The sequence below is a fragment of the Sinohyriopsis cumingii genome, chromosome 13, assembly GCF_028554795.1.
Source record: "Sinohyriopsis cumingii isolate HCF-2022 chromosome 13, ASM2855479v2, whole genome shotgun sequence".
Lineage (NCBI taxonomy): Eukaryota > Metazoa > Mollusca > Bivalvia > Unionida > Unionidae > Sinohyriopsis > Sinohyriopsis cumingii.
The window spans coordinates 50034145-50050249 of NC_142973.1; positions in this window are offsets into that span (position 1 = coordinate 50034145).

Here is a 16105-nt window from a genome sequence, read left to right on the forward strand (position 1 = left end):
TCATAATTAAAATGCACGACATCCATTAGATAACAAAATTAGGTCTGTTAGACGTTTATACGTTCTATATTACACACATCCATTAAATAACAATGCTAGGTCTGTACAAAGTTTATGCATTTTAAATTGCACCCCATCCATTAAATAATAAAGTGAGGTCTGCTAGACGTGTATACGTTCTAAATTATACATATACATTAGGTAATAAATGTAGGTTTATTAAACTTTCTAAACTACACCCCAACCACTAGTTAACACTGCTAGGTCTGTTAGACGTGGATACATATTAAAGTACATACCAGACATTATTTAACAAAGTTAGGTCTGTTAGACACTTATACTTTCTAAATTACACCCACCCCATCCGTTAGTTAACAAAGTTAGGTCTGTTAGACACTTATACTTTCTAAATTACACCCCATCCGTTAGTTAACAAAGTTAGGTCTGTTGGACGTTCATACTTTCTAAATTACCCCCACCCCCATCCGTTGGTGAAGAAAGTTAGGTCTGTTAGATATTTATATTTTCTAAATTACACCCAGACAATGTTATTTCTGTATGACGTTTATATGTTCTAATTTACACCACATCCATTAGATAACAAAGTTATGTCTGTAAGACGTTTATACCTTTTAAATTACACCTCATTCAATAGTTAAGAAAGTTGGGACTGTTAGAGGTTTATACGTTCTAAATTACATCCCGTCCATTAGATAATGACGTTATGTCTATTAGAAGTTTATTCGTTCTAACTTAGACTCCATCCATTACATAATAAAGGTTAAGTCTGTTAGATGTTTCAATCAATCAATCCTCTCTGCGCCGTCTGGTGCTTGAGGCGACAGCAAGGGAGCACCATTTTGGTCTGTTGGCTGCTGTTATGGGGGCGGTCTGCAGGGTGAGACCTCTGGTCTTGAGTTCTCGCTCCACGGTTCGGCGCCAGGTCTCTTTGGGTCTGCCACGGTTCCTTTCCCCCTGTGGAGTCCATCTCAGTGCCACCCTTGGTAGTGAGTCAGGAGGTATTCTGCAGACGTGGCCGAGCCATCTCCATCGACGAGTTGCAATGGTCTCAGCAATGGTGCTTGCGCCCGCTCTGTGCCGGAGTTCCTCGTTCGAGATCATGTTTGGCCAGAAGATCTTCATGATCCGTCGTAGGCACTTGGTCTGGAAGACTTCGAGCTTGCTTTCTATGTTAGCAGTGGTCTTCCAACACTCTGATCCGTACAAAAGGACGCTCAGCACGTTGCTCTTGAAGATACGGATAGTAGTAAATGGGGATAGATTAGCGACAATGGGAATTAGCATTACAGAGACCCCTGGGTCAGATTAGCGACAATGGAAATTTAACATGGCGAAAAATCGTGGGTCAGATTAGCGACAAGGGAAATTAACATGGGAATAAATCGTGGGTCACTCTAGCGACAAGGGGAATTTAACATGGAACTATAGTGTGGGTCTGTCTAGCGACAAGGGGAAATTAACATGGGAATAGAGTTTGGGTTTGTCTAGGGACAAGGGGAATTGAATATGGGATTTTTTTTTTTTAAATTTAAATTTAAATTTAAATTTAAATTTAAAAAAAGGGTAGGCAATTGAAAGGCTATCTCTTTTCGAGAAATATGGCTGGCCCTGAAAAGGGCCTTTGGGTTTTCTTCTTCTTCTGCTTCTAATTTCTTCTTTTTCTCCACCAAGTTCTTATTTTATCTCCAACACTCTTTCTCTTCTTCTCTTTCTTTTTCTCCTGCTCTTCTTACTTCTTCTTCTCTTCCTCCTCTTCTTTCTTCCTCTTCTCATTTTCTTCTTCTTTTTCAATCTTTTCGTTCCATTTGCTTATTCTTATTCTTTCCTCTTCATCCTCTTCTCCTCCTTTATCTCTTTCATGACACCACTAATCTTGTCCTTTACCTTTTTTAAGTTATTAATTTCCATCTTTACACGATGGGGACTATAGGAATAATGGTCTTCAACCAGTCTTATTAACATCTGCTCCATCATTCCTAAGTTGTCTAAAACGTCTTGTAATGTTTGTATTTTGTCCATTTGGTTAGAAGCCATCTTCTTTTTTTATTCTTTGCAGAATGGTTTGAACGACGAATACTGTGGGTTCTTATACTTAAAGCGCGTACGTGAAGGAAAACATCCCCCTAAAACGTAAAATTGATCTTACCTAGATCATGACCAAACAACGCGCGGACGTGAAGGAAAACATCCCCCTACTTTTTCATTTCATATAATAAAACCCAAACTATACTTTCTCATTTCATATAATAAAAACCCAAACTATACTCTCCACATACGCTAAGAAACAATAAACAAAATCTATAATCTACTATCCACACAATCTTACGTGAGCGCTTACAAAACCCAAACTATACTCTCCACATACGCTAAGAAACAATAAACAAAATCCATAATCTACTATCCACACAATCTTACGTGAGCGCTTACAAAACCCAAACTATACTCTCCACATACGCTAAGAAACAATAAACACAATCCATAATCTACTATCCACACAATCTTACGTGAGCGCTTACAAAACCCAAACTATACTCTCCACATACGCTAAGAAACAATAAACAAATCCATAATCTACTATTCACACAATCGTACGTGAGCGGGTACAAACACAAACACACAAACACAAACACACAAACACATACGCTAAGAGACAATAAACAAATCCATAATCTACTATCCACACAATCGTACGTGAGCGGTTACAAAACCCAAACTATACTCTCCACATACGCTAAGAACAATAAACAAATCCATAATCTACTATTCACACAATCGTACGTGAGCGGGTACAAACACAAACACACAAACACAAACACACAAACACATACGCTAAGAAACAATAAACAAATCCATAATCTACTATCCACACAATCTTACGTGAGCGCTTACAAAACCCAAACTATACTCTCCACATACGCTAAGAAACAATAAACAAAATCCATAATCTACTATCCACACAATCGTACGTGAGCGCTTACAAAACCCGAACTATACTCTTCACATACGCTAAGAAACAATAAAGTAACCCATAATCTACTATTCATACAAACATACCTTAGCTCTTACAAGCACAAACACACAAACACATACCCTCACACTATCTTAAAAAAGAGTTAGTGTTTATTTTCACACTACTCTACCTACACACACATTGGCAAATCGATAGTTATTTCTTTTCTAGATTATTGGGTAGCCCTGAAAAGGGCTGTTTTTTTTTTAAACTCCAGATGCAACTATCTAATGATTGCACCTTCCTGGCCTGGCGCCACACACGCATCTTCTTCCCCAGTCTCCTTTCACCTTTCTTCTGGGGAGCGAAGAGGGAGGATGATTCGCTTCAGCACCCCAATCCTCTGTCTCGGGAATATTGAACGACATCCTCTCTTCTCTTTTCTTTTCCTCCTCTTCCCTCTGTCTTCTCTCCTCCTCTTCCTTCTTTATTCTTTCTTCTTCTATTATAGCCTCCGCAGCCAGTTCATTTACCAGGCGCCTGACATATTCCAGATGTATCTGGAGTTCAAGAAGTTTGCTTATTCTGCTACTATTCATTCTTGTGTTGATCAATCAACAAGGGTAGCTAGACTGCCGAACGAGTTTCAATTTATAGTGAAAGCGCGTACGTGAAGGAAAACATCCCCCTAAAAACATAAAATTGATCTTACCTAGATCATGACAAAAAAAAAAAAGACAACAACAACGTGCGGACCTAAAAGAAACACTCACTCACTTTTTTATGCTACCCATCACTATTTTAAAATTTTTTATAAATCACTTCAATAGACTATCCACATACGCAAAGCAATCCAATCTAACTCCAAATATACACCTCAAACACCAAATAAAGACATCATTTTAATCTACTATCCACACCAACTTACTTGATCACTTACAAACACACAAACTCACAAACACATACCCTCACATTTTTTTTAAAAAGAGTTAATGTTTATTTTCACACTACTCTACCTACACACATTGGTAAATCGATCGTTATTTCTTTTCTAGAGTATTGGGTAGCCCTGAAAAGGGCTGGGGTTTTTTTGTTTTGCTATGGCATTCTTTTTTAGTTTCCTCTGAGGATAGACTTTCTGGCGATAGGTCTGCTTCTTCGGAAAGAGAAGAAGAACTCTTTGGTGTCGATACGACAATCGACAAAGCCTCTGTCAGCTTCAGGTTCTTGTTGCTGCTGTTGTTGTTGTTGCTGCTGTTGCTGCTGTCTCTGAAGTCTGAACTTCTCTGTCCATTCTTCTTTCTCCCTGTTCATTTCTTCTCTGAAAAGCTCTTCTATCAGGTCTTCAGTGATTTTTAACATTCTCACATTCTCTATTTCTTCTGGCTTCGGTATCAGACTGTGTCTGACCCTATGCAAATTCACGTAGGCTTCGTTGAGCTTAGCTAGTTTGGAACACATCTTCTTAGGAGGATGAGTCGACAATGGATGGTTAGACTGGAAACAAACCGGTTCTTAAAGTCAAAGCGCGGACGTGAAGGAAAACATCCCCCACACGGTTTTTCGAGTCGCAACGTTCAGTGAGTGTCATGAGAGGGATAGTAAGAAATGAAAGAGCATCAATCCAACATTCTTATAGCTAAACAAAAGACAAAGGCATTTTTTTTCAAAACACAACATTTTTTATTCAAAAATCACTTAACACCAAACAACAACTCTAACATTTTTAACAATAATCCAACATGATAACATCAAACAATTTTTTTCAAAACACAACAATTTTTCCACAGTCTCCTCACATTCCATCTTGAAAGTTTCTCCACTAGGTAAAGAGGGACAACAGTCTTCCATGGTTTCTAATAATCTAGGATGACTTCTCTCAAACTGTTGATTTCTATCGTATTATCGAATTCTGCATACAGGATGACGTTCACCGTTTCATCAGGGTTTCGGTCTTTAAACTGAATTTCCACACGAATCTGGCCGGATTTTGTAGGGTGGAAATGTCCCTCGTCGCTGCCTTGGTCTGGAGTGAAATCAAAAGCCCACAAAGCATAGCCTCCTGCATAATCCTCGTACGTAATGCCGTGACTGGTGTTGGTTCCTAACTGTCCGGTGGCTTCGTACAGGGACAAGTACGATCTCAAGTAATTCTTCTTGGCAAAGTCAGATGCGAAAGGTCTGGTACACAAGGTCTTGCCATCGCGACTGACTTCGATTTTGGACACGCCAAAGTGTTGAAAGTAGAAAGGATTTTTTTCGGCAGCTCCGTTGAAGGCTGTATTCTCGACGATACCAACGATCAAACGTTTGGGTAACTGTCCTTGGAACAGATGATCTTCGATCATGGATCGCTGTCCCTTGGGAATGGTGAAGGTTTTCACTTCCACGCGTCGTATGGGATACTTGGCGGTCGTTCTGCTCAACGTCTGACTGATGTCGTTTCCCACTTTAGGTAACACTTCCACACGGCGTACGTAGAGTCTGGCTTCTAGGATTTTGGTTTTGTAACCGTCACTATCAGCCATCAAATGGAAAGCGGCACTGCTACGATTCAGTCTCAGGCGGACATCCACCCCGTTCAGCAAAGACTTTTCTTGCAACCACATGTCCAAATGCAAACGATCCATCAGTTCTAAACTTGTGTTGACTCCCGTGATTCTCTTTCTTCGTTCTACAAATCCGTCATTGTTGTCTTTCTTTTCATCAGTTTCCAAATTTTCAAACTTGGTAGGTTCGTCAGCTTCCCATAGCACACAGGCATTGAGATGAGTGTTCTTGGCATCTATTCCGTACGTCAAGAGTAAGTATCCATGCTGCTACTGACCAGTTTGTTATTCAAGTACAAGTCCACTCCACTGAACAAGGAATGCATGAAATTGTTGACGGGAGCTACTGCTTCATCGTCTATAGGACCTCCAGTCTTATCTAGAATTTTGACTTTCAGGTACAAGTAACTGCTATTCAGATCGATGTAATCTTCGGGCTGTCCTTTGATTTCAAACTCGATGGGAGCGGAATCGGTCAATGAGGAGACGGGATGAAATTCCACCCATTGGGATTCTTGCATGGTCATCATGGTGGGGGGCATGGCAAACAGATCCAGTTCCGACTTGGAACAAGCGCAAGACTCTCGGTGCATCATTTTTTTTGTTCTTTCTCAATAATCGAAAACGTCTAAGTCTCGAACGGTTCTTCTTTTCTTGGCCTTTCTAGCATGAAGTCTGGTGAAAGGGTGTTTTCTTCGTCGTCTCTTTCTGCCTTGTCCTTGCTGAATGCCTGACTCGGTAGCGTGCAGGGCATTTATAGGTGTGTCTTGTCGGTCCAAAAGGTCTTTGCCCGTTTGCAGCAAGGCATTTTTGCCTGCCCTCATGAAGGTTTCTTTAGGGTTTTGTTTGTCGATGATGACATTTTAGAGAAATTCTTTGCCTTGCGTCAGTGTCGCATCTTTCAAGGCGTGCAATCCGCGTGTCACCATCGGTTTCAATACTGGAGCCACCGAACGAAAGTCCGATTTTAACATATCTCCTAAGCCGTGTCCTCGCTGTCGAGCAACCCCTCGGTACACTGGATACATGACTTACGAGTCGTGAGAGAACCGTTTTCGAAAATGGAGTTTCACCGTGACTTTTCCTTTGGTGAATGGAATATTTTGTCCCAGATCTCCTTTTATAGCAATGTTGATCGTGTCCAAATACGACTTGCTGACAGGCAAATAGTGAGGATGGACAAATTCCCATTGGACGTGATAGGTGTTTCCACCTTCCTGGTCACTGATCGTGGTACTATCCACTTTGAAAGGAATGACACGCAGTAACGGTACAGAGGTGTGTCCCACCACGTTGTACTCCACCACATCGGAGTACACAAACATCAAATTCAGTCCTTGGTTCAGTTCTACAGGGAATCGAAAAAACTTGTAAAATTCCGTATTGCTGTTGATCTTTGGTTTAAAATTTGGAGCCATTTTTGTGTCTCCACCTAAAATATCAAACAAGTCACGATTAAAACTGATGGACAACGTTTGGCTATCCTGAAATTTCATCAGTAAGCGACGAGCCACTTTATGGTACTCCAGGGTGACACTTTTTTTGATTCTGTTCAGGGCTTTGCCAAAAGCTAACTCGAACCTGGAAGCAATGGTGTCCACCAAATGTTGGCCGCTAAAATAAAACCCTGCCGGAATTTTCAAGGTGTAGATATTGAAGGGTGTATTGTTGGATGGTCTTGTGTCCCCTGAAAACCCGATGTCATTCATGGCTTCTTGTAATTGTTGGTTGATGATTTCGACCTCAAAAGTGTTTTGCTTTTCGGTGATGTTTTGGATTTGTGTAGGGTGAATCATTTCTACCAAAGCCACTTCCCAATGGGCTTCGTGATCTAAGGGGATGGCCTGAGGTAATTTGGCCGTGTAACAGCACAACGTGTTGTGGGGAAACACCTCCATGGAACTGTCACTGGGTAAGGTTAAGTAAAATTGGTTTTGGTGACTCATAATTCCAGAGTTCTGTGGCTGTCCGAGGGGATATTACTGGACGTCAGAGGCGTGTCTCCGTCTAAAATGGGGTTCTGATTGTGGTTGAAGTGGTGACTGGCACTGGCACTGGACACAAGGTTCCCGGGGTTCCCGTTCGAGGAGAATTTCAGGGAGGGATTAGGAAGCAGGTAACCGATGCAACTGCTCAATAAAATGGTCCACAATTGTTTGTCTCCTTGTTGCAAACTCAAATTGGCAATGGCTGCCCCGATGACACAATACGCCACGAAGATTTGGCAGAAAAAGACGATTTGCGTTTTAGGCACACGTTCTCCACACCACACCCACAAGGGTTGTTTTTGTAAATCTTGCACAGAAGAACTAGGTGAAGAAGGAGTGGTCGACGTAGCTGCGTCTGCTGTGTGAAAGGGCATGATGGTCACTTCTTTTTATACTCGATGACTTGCGAAGCGTCGATCCAAGAATCGAAACTGGGTGGATATCCTTTCCAACGTACTATGACTTCTTTGACACGTCGTTTGCCCACTTTACGGGTTCTGCGTTCGAGAATGCTTTCGATGTCGTACACGTCGTCTTCTTTTTTGGTCGCACGTTGTAACTCGGGCAAATAAAACGTTCCTTTGAGCACTTCTCCGTTCATGTCTTCCAATTTATAGACGGCAGGATGACGGCCATGCACTCGTCCAGTGACGCGAAACAATTCGGTCGTCCAGTTAGGTAAGTAACCTTTGTCGAAAGTGCGTTTGGTTTTGCCAATGAGCACCCAATCTCCTACGGCCAACATTCCACTTTTCTCGGGGACAGCCCTCGTCGGGGACGTACCAAACAGACGCTCAAACACCAACACTTCGTTGTCGGGAGTCACGTCTTGCGAGGCACGTCCGACGCTTCGATGGTAAGATTGGTTGTACGCTTGCACCAGGTGCGGTAAGATGTCGATGTACTTCAGAGTGTGGTGATGCGTAAAATATTTCCACATGCGTTCTTTCAAAGTGCGTTGAAAACGTTCCACGATGCTGGCTTTGGTTTCGGGATTCTCGGTGGTAAAAAAATGAATGTCACCTTTCTTTAATTCTTTTTGGAAAGCTTGGTTCAGAAATTCGGTGCCTTTGTCCGTTTGCCATCGAAGAGGGTGACGACCGCTTTGTTTCAACACGCGTTGCAGGGCTCGCACTAACTCGCTGCTCGATTTGGAAGTCAAGGGCACGACCCAGGCAAATTTGGAAAAGACGTCGATGACACAAAACAAATATTTGTAGCCACGATTGTAGCTAGCCAAATGAGAGACATCGGCTAAATCGGCTTGCCATTGATGATCGATGCCTTCCACTCGGGTGCGACTTCTGGCAAACTTGCGTCGAATGGGTTTGTGTAAAGTGTAGGTAGCTTGTTCTTGTAACCATCGTTGCACTTGAGATAAACGGAGACTTTTCAGTCGCGTTTTGGCAGCACGATACAATTTTTGAACTCCTGCGTAACCTTCAGGATGGGAGGGATCGTAGTAAATGCTGGCTAAGACTTTTTCCATTTTTTTGTGTTGGTTGGTGTGTTAATAAGACACCCACTCTTGGAGGATGCTACTCTTTTTCTCTTGGGGTATTTTCTTGGATTGCAATGCTTTGCGTGTGCGGCCAGCAATAGGTGTCGAAGAGGAGAAGGATGTCTGAGCGGGGGATATCGGTTCTTGTTTCACTTCTGTCTTCACTTCTGTCTTCACTTTCTTTTTCTCTTGTGATGAAGAAGGGGTGGCCATCATCTTTTAAATCCATCCAATTCTGGAGGTAGGTGGTGTTGTTAACTTGCGTACTTTTTCTGGTGGAGTTTGAAACCCTTCCTCTTCTTTTCCTTTTTCTGTCTTGGTCACGGGTACTGGTGGTACTGGTACTGGTACTGGTACTGGTGATGGTGCTGGACTTTTCATCAAGGTCTTAAAATCTTTCAGAGTGGGTAGAGCTGTTTCGTCTAAAGCTTTCTGGTGAAAGAGTTGCAGTCGTTGCAAGAGTTGACCGTACTTTTGCGATTTTTCTGTTTCGGACAAATCTTGGCGATCCATCAAGGACTGCAATTCGTGTTGTAACTGGGACATCTCGCTCAAATTGGGATTGGGAGGTAAATGCGGGGTGTGTTGTTCTTGCCACCGATGGTATTCCATCCATCGTTTGTAAGGCACTAAAGCTAGTTTTCGTCCTTCCATGGGGTTGTCAGGGGTCGATTCTGAGATCTTGGAACTTCCGAGGCCTTTTTATCTTGCTCCCACCAGTCCTCCCAACATGGTTCCCAAGACTCCTTTCAGTATGGGGCCTAACAAGAGAGGTAAAATACTTCCACGTTGCACTAACATCTTCTTTTTTTGACGAATGGGAATTTTCTTTTGAACCATTTGGCGAAGAACGTGACGATGTTTGCCTAAGCATTGTTTCTGGTGTTTGGACAAAGGGATCGTGCCTTTCAAAACGTTCAAACAACATTCGCACACGGTATCGATGACCTCTTTGGAGGCTGTTTGAATGAGTTTTTTTCGTAGGGGTGGAGAAGCTTTGGACAGGACAGATAACATGTCCCCATGTTTGGCTAAACGTGGTGGCAGTCCTTTCCTTTTCTTTCCTTGGGGTTTTCTGGAGGGTGACATCTTTGAGTCTTCAGGAGCACCAAAAAAAACACTGATACCAGACTTGGTCACAGGCCTTTTTTATACTGGAACGCGTCGCCACTGATTGTCTTTACGTCGTATCAGTTTGAGGACAGGCATGACACGTCGTGCAGGGGTACGCAACGGACTAAATCGAGCCAGTTCTTGCTTGGACAAATCCAGTAAACTTTGTAACATGCCCGATCTTTCTTGAACTTTGATTTTGGGAGAAGGTACTTTGTGAGCAGCAGCCACTGCTACTAAATTGGAGGGTCCTGCCACTGGGGAAGTTCTTTTGGGGGTCATCAACGGAGAAGTTCTTGGTGTGATCAACGTCTCCAAGTACTCTTCAGTTCCTGGTGTCATCAACGGAGAAGTGGACAAAAGTGAGGATGCCGGAGACGCAGTCACTGTAGTGGCAGATCGTGGTTTGCGAGTGTAAGGTTGCGTCCTGGCCGATGTGCCTCTCTTGCGACTAGTTTTCTTCTGTGGACTTTTCTTTTTCTGGGGACTTTTTCTCTGTTTCTTTTTCTGGGGGCTTCTTTTCTTTTTCCGGAGTGGTGGTGGTGTCTGGTCAGAGGAGGGTCCTGCCACTGGAGAAGTTCTCCTTGGGGACCTGGTCTTTTTCTTCTTGGGGCTTCGTTGGACTTTTTTCTTGGGGATAACTTTGGGGGCATTAGGATCCCATCTTAAGAGTGAGCGAATGATGACCCCTCCTAGAGTACCGCTCCCTCCAGGTTTCAAAATGATTTGTTTTTTGGTTTGAGTGTCGATGCGGGGATCGGCCAGTTGGACCAAAGCGACTTTGTTTCGATCCAAAAAGCGTTTGGTTTGATGAGGAATCTGAATGATTCCTTGGAGTAATTGACGTGCCGTCACTGTGAACCATCGTAAGACTTCTTTGAGACTAGCTTCTAAGACACGAGCTCGTGTTTGTGGATCTTTTTCTCGACTGATGCCATACAAGGCACGAATCAATTTGACGGGAAGATGCGACTGAAGGGACGTCATGTTCGCACTGTGTGAGACAGACGAAAAATGGTCTGAGGTTTTTATAGATTTTTTTATGGGGAGTGAAATGAAGTCGAGGACGGAGACGTGTACAGGACAGGCCCTCCGTCTTGGCACCAGTGGTGAAACAAGTGGGTACGAAATCGCAAATCCTCGGGAGTCGTAGGTTTCAAATCGACGAGTAAATAGGCGTGTGGCGTTTGAGTGGCATCGTCGTACGCCTGAGTCAGCCAAGGCGTTCCTAACTGTTTGGCTAAGACTTGCACTTGCGATTTATCTCGAGGGCTTTTAAACAAGACCACGTAATGCGCATTGAGACTGATGGTGCGATGGGCTTTACTTTGTTGAAACAAATTTTGGGTGATGTAAACGACACTGGCATTACGGTGATGCCCTTTGCGCGTGAACCACAGTTTAATTTCTTCTTCGTCTTCTCCTAACATGTCGTCGAAAATGACCAAATGGGTTTGACGGGAGTCAGAGACCATGCCGTCGTCTTCTTTAGGAATGCCTTCCACAAACACGATGGAATCGCCTTGACTTTCTCGCAAGAGGCTGTACGCCGATTGCCACTCTTTGTAACACCACACGATCCGTTGAGGTGGTCGATCGATCAAATGATGTTTATGTTCGATCAAACGTTTGACGAATTCGGTTTTGCCAGAACCGCTAGGTCCAGCAATGAGCATGTTAAAGGGATGGCGAAGATACAAAGCCTCCCAACTGGCACGATCTAAGTGTTCGTCGATGACTTTGACAGTGGAGGAAGAGGGAGCAGAGACAGTAGAGGTAGCCATGGTGTGAGGAATGTCACTTGTGACACGAAAAACAAACAAGACGAGAGTTTATATACTTTTTTTCAGAACACGTTTATTGAATGTTTTTTTTGTCAAACATGAATACGAAAGACAAAAATACATAAAAGCCAAAGGCTTAAGTACAAGAATAAAAGGCACATGATAACCATGAACGTGGAATAAAAAACAAGTGTCTGTACAACAACCACATGTTTTGGGTAAAGTTCTAACCAGTTCTATAGTAGGGGGTAAGGTCACACAAGTGTCCTCCCGAAAGGGTCTTTCAGGCCTGTCCACGACAGTCCTGTCCTGGGTGACGGGTTCTTCGGGCACCGTCACTAACACGGGTTGAAAAGTAACTTTTTTCCTTGAATAACTCTCGCGCATACTGAGCCACCTCTTGTGTCCAAGCCTCAAAACCCTGGTCTCTGTGATGTCCAACATTTGACTCCTAACCAATCTGGTTTCTTCTTCGTCAACGACATGGTAAGTTACTTCAATGAACAATGAACTATCGATCTTGCCTAGGGTTCCTTTTTATATACAGACCAATACCGACGTGACCGTACGGCAACGTAAAGTGATTGGGAAGTCTTACTCGCTTCTGGTACACGATTTGATAGACTTTTTCTAGGGGCCGACTGACGATGTGGTGAGTGGGTAAACGTACAATCTTGTTCGGTTGATAAGTGGTCACTTTAAAGATTCCATCCTCTCCCGATTGCAAGGCTTCTTTCAATACCCCAAAGTTGACCACTCGACTGGTACGATGATTCAGAGTCAGTCCTTTCACTTTGCACGTAGTGTACACTTCTCCTTGTTTGTCCCGGTATTCGTAGCCGTAATTTTTGGGACCACCACTGACGAAACTTAGAATCTTGTCGTCGGGATGCTCGTCTGTCCAGGCTCCTAAACGGTCTCCTTCGATGTCAGGGTGCTGTTGAATCGGGTGATGGATGTAAATGCAACTGTCCGTGTCAAAGTACAGGACGCGTTCTTCTAACAGTTCTAAAGCTTCGTACAATTTTAAGCGAGCATGAGCTGTCACGTAAGCCGCAATGATGACATTTCCAAAAGGGTCGTCTTGTACAAAGTCCAGATCTTCTTCGTAATTGACCAAGATCAAATCCTCGCGAACGACGTCCACGTGTTTCATGTATTTGGTTTTGTCGTGAATCATCTGGAAGTAGCGGGAAGGTTCTGTCAAATATTCCGTCTTGGGTAAACACGGTCGTTGTGCCATTTTACCCCACAAGCAATTTAACATCACTTTGGCAAACGATCGCCTGCCTTCGTTTTTTTCGATGTGGTCTAAAGAGATGCCTTCTTGTTCGTAGTATTTCTCTTTGAATTGTATTTGGTCTTCGAGAGTGTGACACCAGGAAGGATAGCCGCTGCCTTCTTGTTTCAGTTTCAAAAAGGCATCCACGTAGTCGGCGAAAATGCCTTTCTGAGTAGGGTCACCCTTGTGGTACTGTTGTGTCTTGGGAAAGTGGCAAATTTCGTACACTTCTAACAGTTGGTATCCCATGTCCAGAGCTTTGAACAATTCCACGCTGACCCAGGTTCCCGTCAAGGCACGTTCTTCCTGGCTGTGATGGCAAGGTTGGTCCTGGTTGCACGTTTCGGCACAAGTACTGCACAATGGAAACATCAGTTTGCCTTGACAATGGTGAGGTAAGACGGGATGGTATAGGTTCGTTGGAGGCAAAACTTTACACTTGATCAAGCCTTCGTATTGTCGAATGTTTTTCAGGTCGATGTGTTCCGTCAACAATTGCGGGTGCCCTACAGGAAAGCGACAATATTTGCACACGTAGGGATACAGCGAACACACGTCCAAGTATTTGATTTCTTCTCCTTTCTCTTCGTCGGCTTGGTACAGCAAACAGGTGGCATTGGTCCTTCCTCCGTACAAACTATCCCTCGGGTTCAGCGGGTCCATGAACTGGTAACTTTCCACGAGGCGTTTAAACTCGGGATCGGTTTTCAAACGGTGATCGTACTCGTGTTCCCACATTTCCACCACTTGGTATCCTTGCTGTTCTAACTTTAGGCGTCGCTGACAAGTGTCCTGGTACAAGTCTTCCATGGTTCGTTGCAAAAACTGATTTTTAGTGTCACGGTCAGGGTAACAGACGGGACATCCGTGAAATAAGCAACCGTTAAACTCGTACACGATCTTGGGGTTTTCTAAGTCCCAGCCATCGACCGAATACGTTCCGATGGTCTTTTCGCCTCCTCCGTTGCGAGCATGCTGAATCCATTTGTCTTCCTTGTCGCACAAGTAATGTAACCAGCGTAGGGCTTTGACCGAGTATTGACGTTTGACAAAGTGGGTCGTTTGAGGACTGATGACAGCCACGGTGTTTTCAGGCATGAATCGTTGGCGGTACACTAAGGAACACGCTTTGGCAATGGTGCAAGCTTCTTTCAAAGGATCGACCCCTCCGTGTTCCATGAACAGTTCTCGAAATTTTCCACAGCAACGTCGTAAAATGTCCACGTCGGAACGACAATACTTTAGCATTTCTTCCTGAAAGTCGAAAGGGTCCGAGGCGTGAGCCTGGTACCAAGCGTAGTAAGCTTCTCGTTGTTCGGAACGCATGTTGTTGGGGTCGTAATAGTGAGCCTCAGGCAAATGGGGTAGAACGGCATGTTGATTGGCTTCCGTATTGAAAAAGTATGGAAAGTACCCTTTAGCCATTTCTGTCATTCCAAACGTTTTAGGCATTCGGCTCAAAGGCATGGCCAAGTAACTCATCGAATCTTTAAACTGTACTTGTCCCACTTGCATGAAAATGATTTTGGCTCCGTTCAAAGTCACTTTAGGACGTTCGGTGCCTTGTTCCGTATAGTATCTCAAAAGAAACTGTCCATCGTATCCGGAGAAATTGTGAGCCATCACCGTGGCATGACGATGACAATCTCCGTAACGTTCGATGTCCTCTTGGCTCCACGTCTTGTCGATGGGGTCTAAGACCCATTGGGCAAAATCGGCTAACGTGTTCGGTCCCCGAAAGATTTTTTCACGTCCTCCAGGAATCTTGCTGCATTGAGGGCAATGACTGAAGATAGGTTCTTGAATGCACTTCTCGCACGCTGGATGAGCCACGCAGAAATTAGGAATGTGAATGCCAGTCTCTTGCATGCATTCGAAATCGAAAAAGATGAAATTGCCTTTCTTCTTGTGACCGTCCTCTTTCTCTGGTGGGGGTTGGTATTTTTGCACGTAGCATTGGTGTTCCAAGTCCACGATGTGATGACAAATGTGACATTTTTTTTTCCTGAACATACGTGTGCCTTGGTACTATTGGTACGTATGCCTTGTCTATACGTAGGGCACAATCTCAAGAGTTGACAAGCACATTTCTGCTGTGAACCTTGCGTCTTCAGATGTTGTTGGTAACAGGTAGGACTGACAAACGTGCGCAAACAAGTCGAACAAGGCACTGGTCCTTCGCTCAGACAGGGTGGAGAGGCCAAACATCCTGGGCATTTCATTCCACAATGCTTGTGTTGCTCTCGATTGTTATAACCATAGTCACATTTCTCACAATAATAACCGTATCCCAGGAATCCAGTGATACTGGTAATGGTATCGAAATGGTCATCGTGATGATAGACATGAATGTATTTTCCGTCCTTAAAATCTTGGCCTCGAAACAACAGAGGTCCGCGCACTTCTTGAGGGTGCACTTTCAAGGTGTAGTGTGGAGCTAGGGCATCTTCCAATTTTTGCATCTCAGGAATGCCACAGGGTGTGTCTTTGGACAGTCCGGCTTGTTGTAACAGGAGTTCTGCTTCGTTTCGTTGTTTGGCTCGATCGCATCGTTGAATAGTTTTCCAGGTTCTTTTCCATTCTACCGTGTGGTTCTTGTTGGCATAGGTTCGTCCCACCACGATGGCTCAGGCTAAACACATCTGGTCTTGAGGGTTGTTAATTCGGACGAGACTCTTTTTGGTGTTGCGAAGGTCGTCCACCAATAACATCTTTTTGCATCCAGTTCCTTGAGGAGGAGAGACGTGGGCCATTTTCAGTGTGGCTTTACCATCGGTGATGTCAAACTGGTCATTAGATTGTTGTACGTGTTGAATCTTGTCCATGACTTTGGAAGGGGTTAGTTCTGCGGGTCTGCTAAACTCGATCCAAACAGGGGATTTCAAACCGTCGTGATCTATGGATAGTGTAAAGCGAT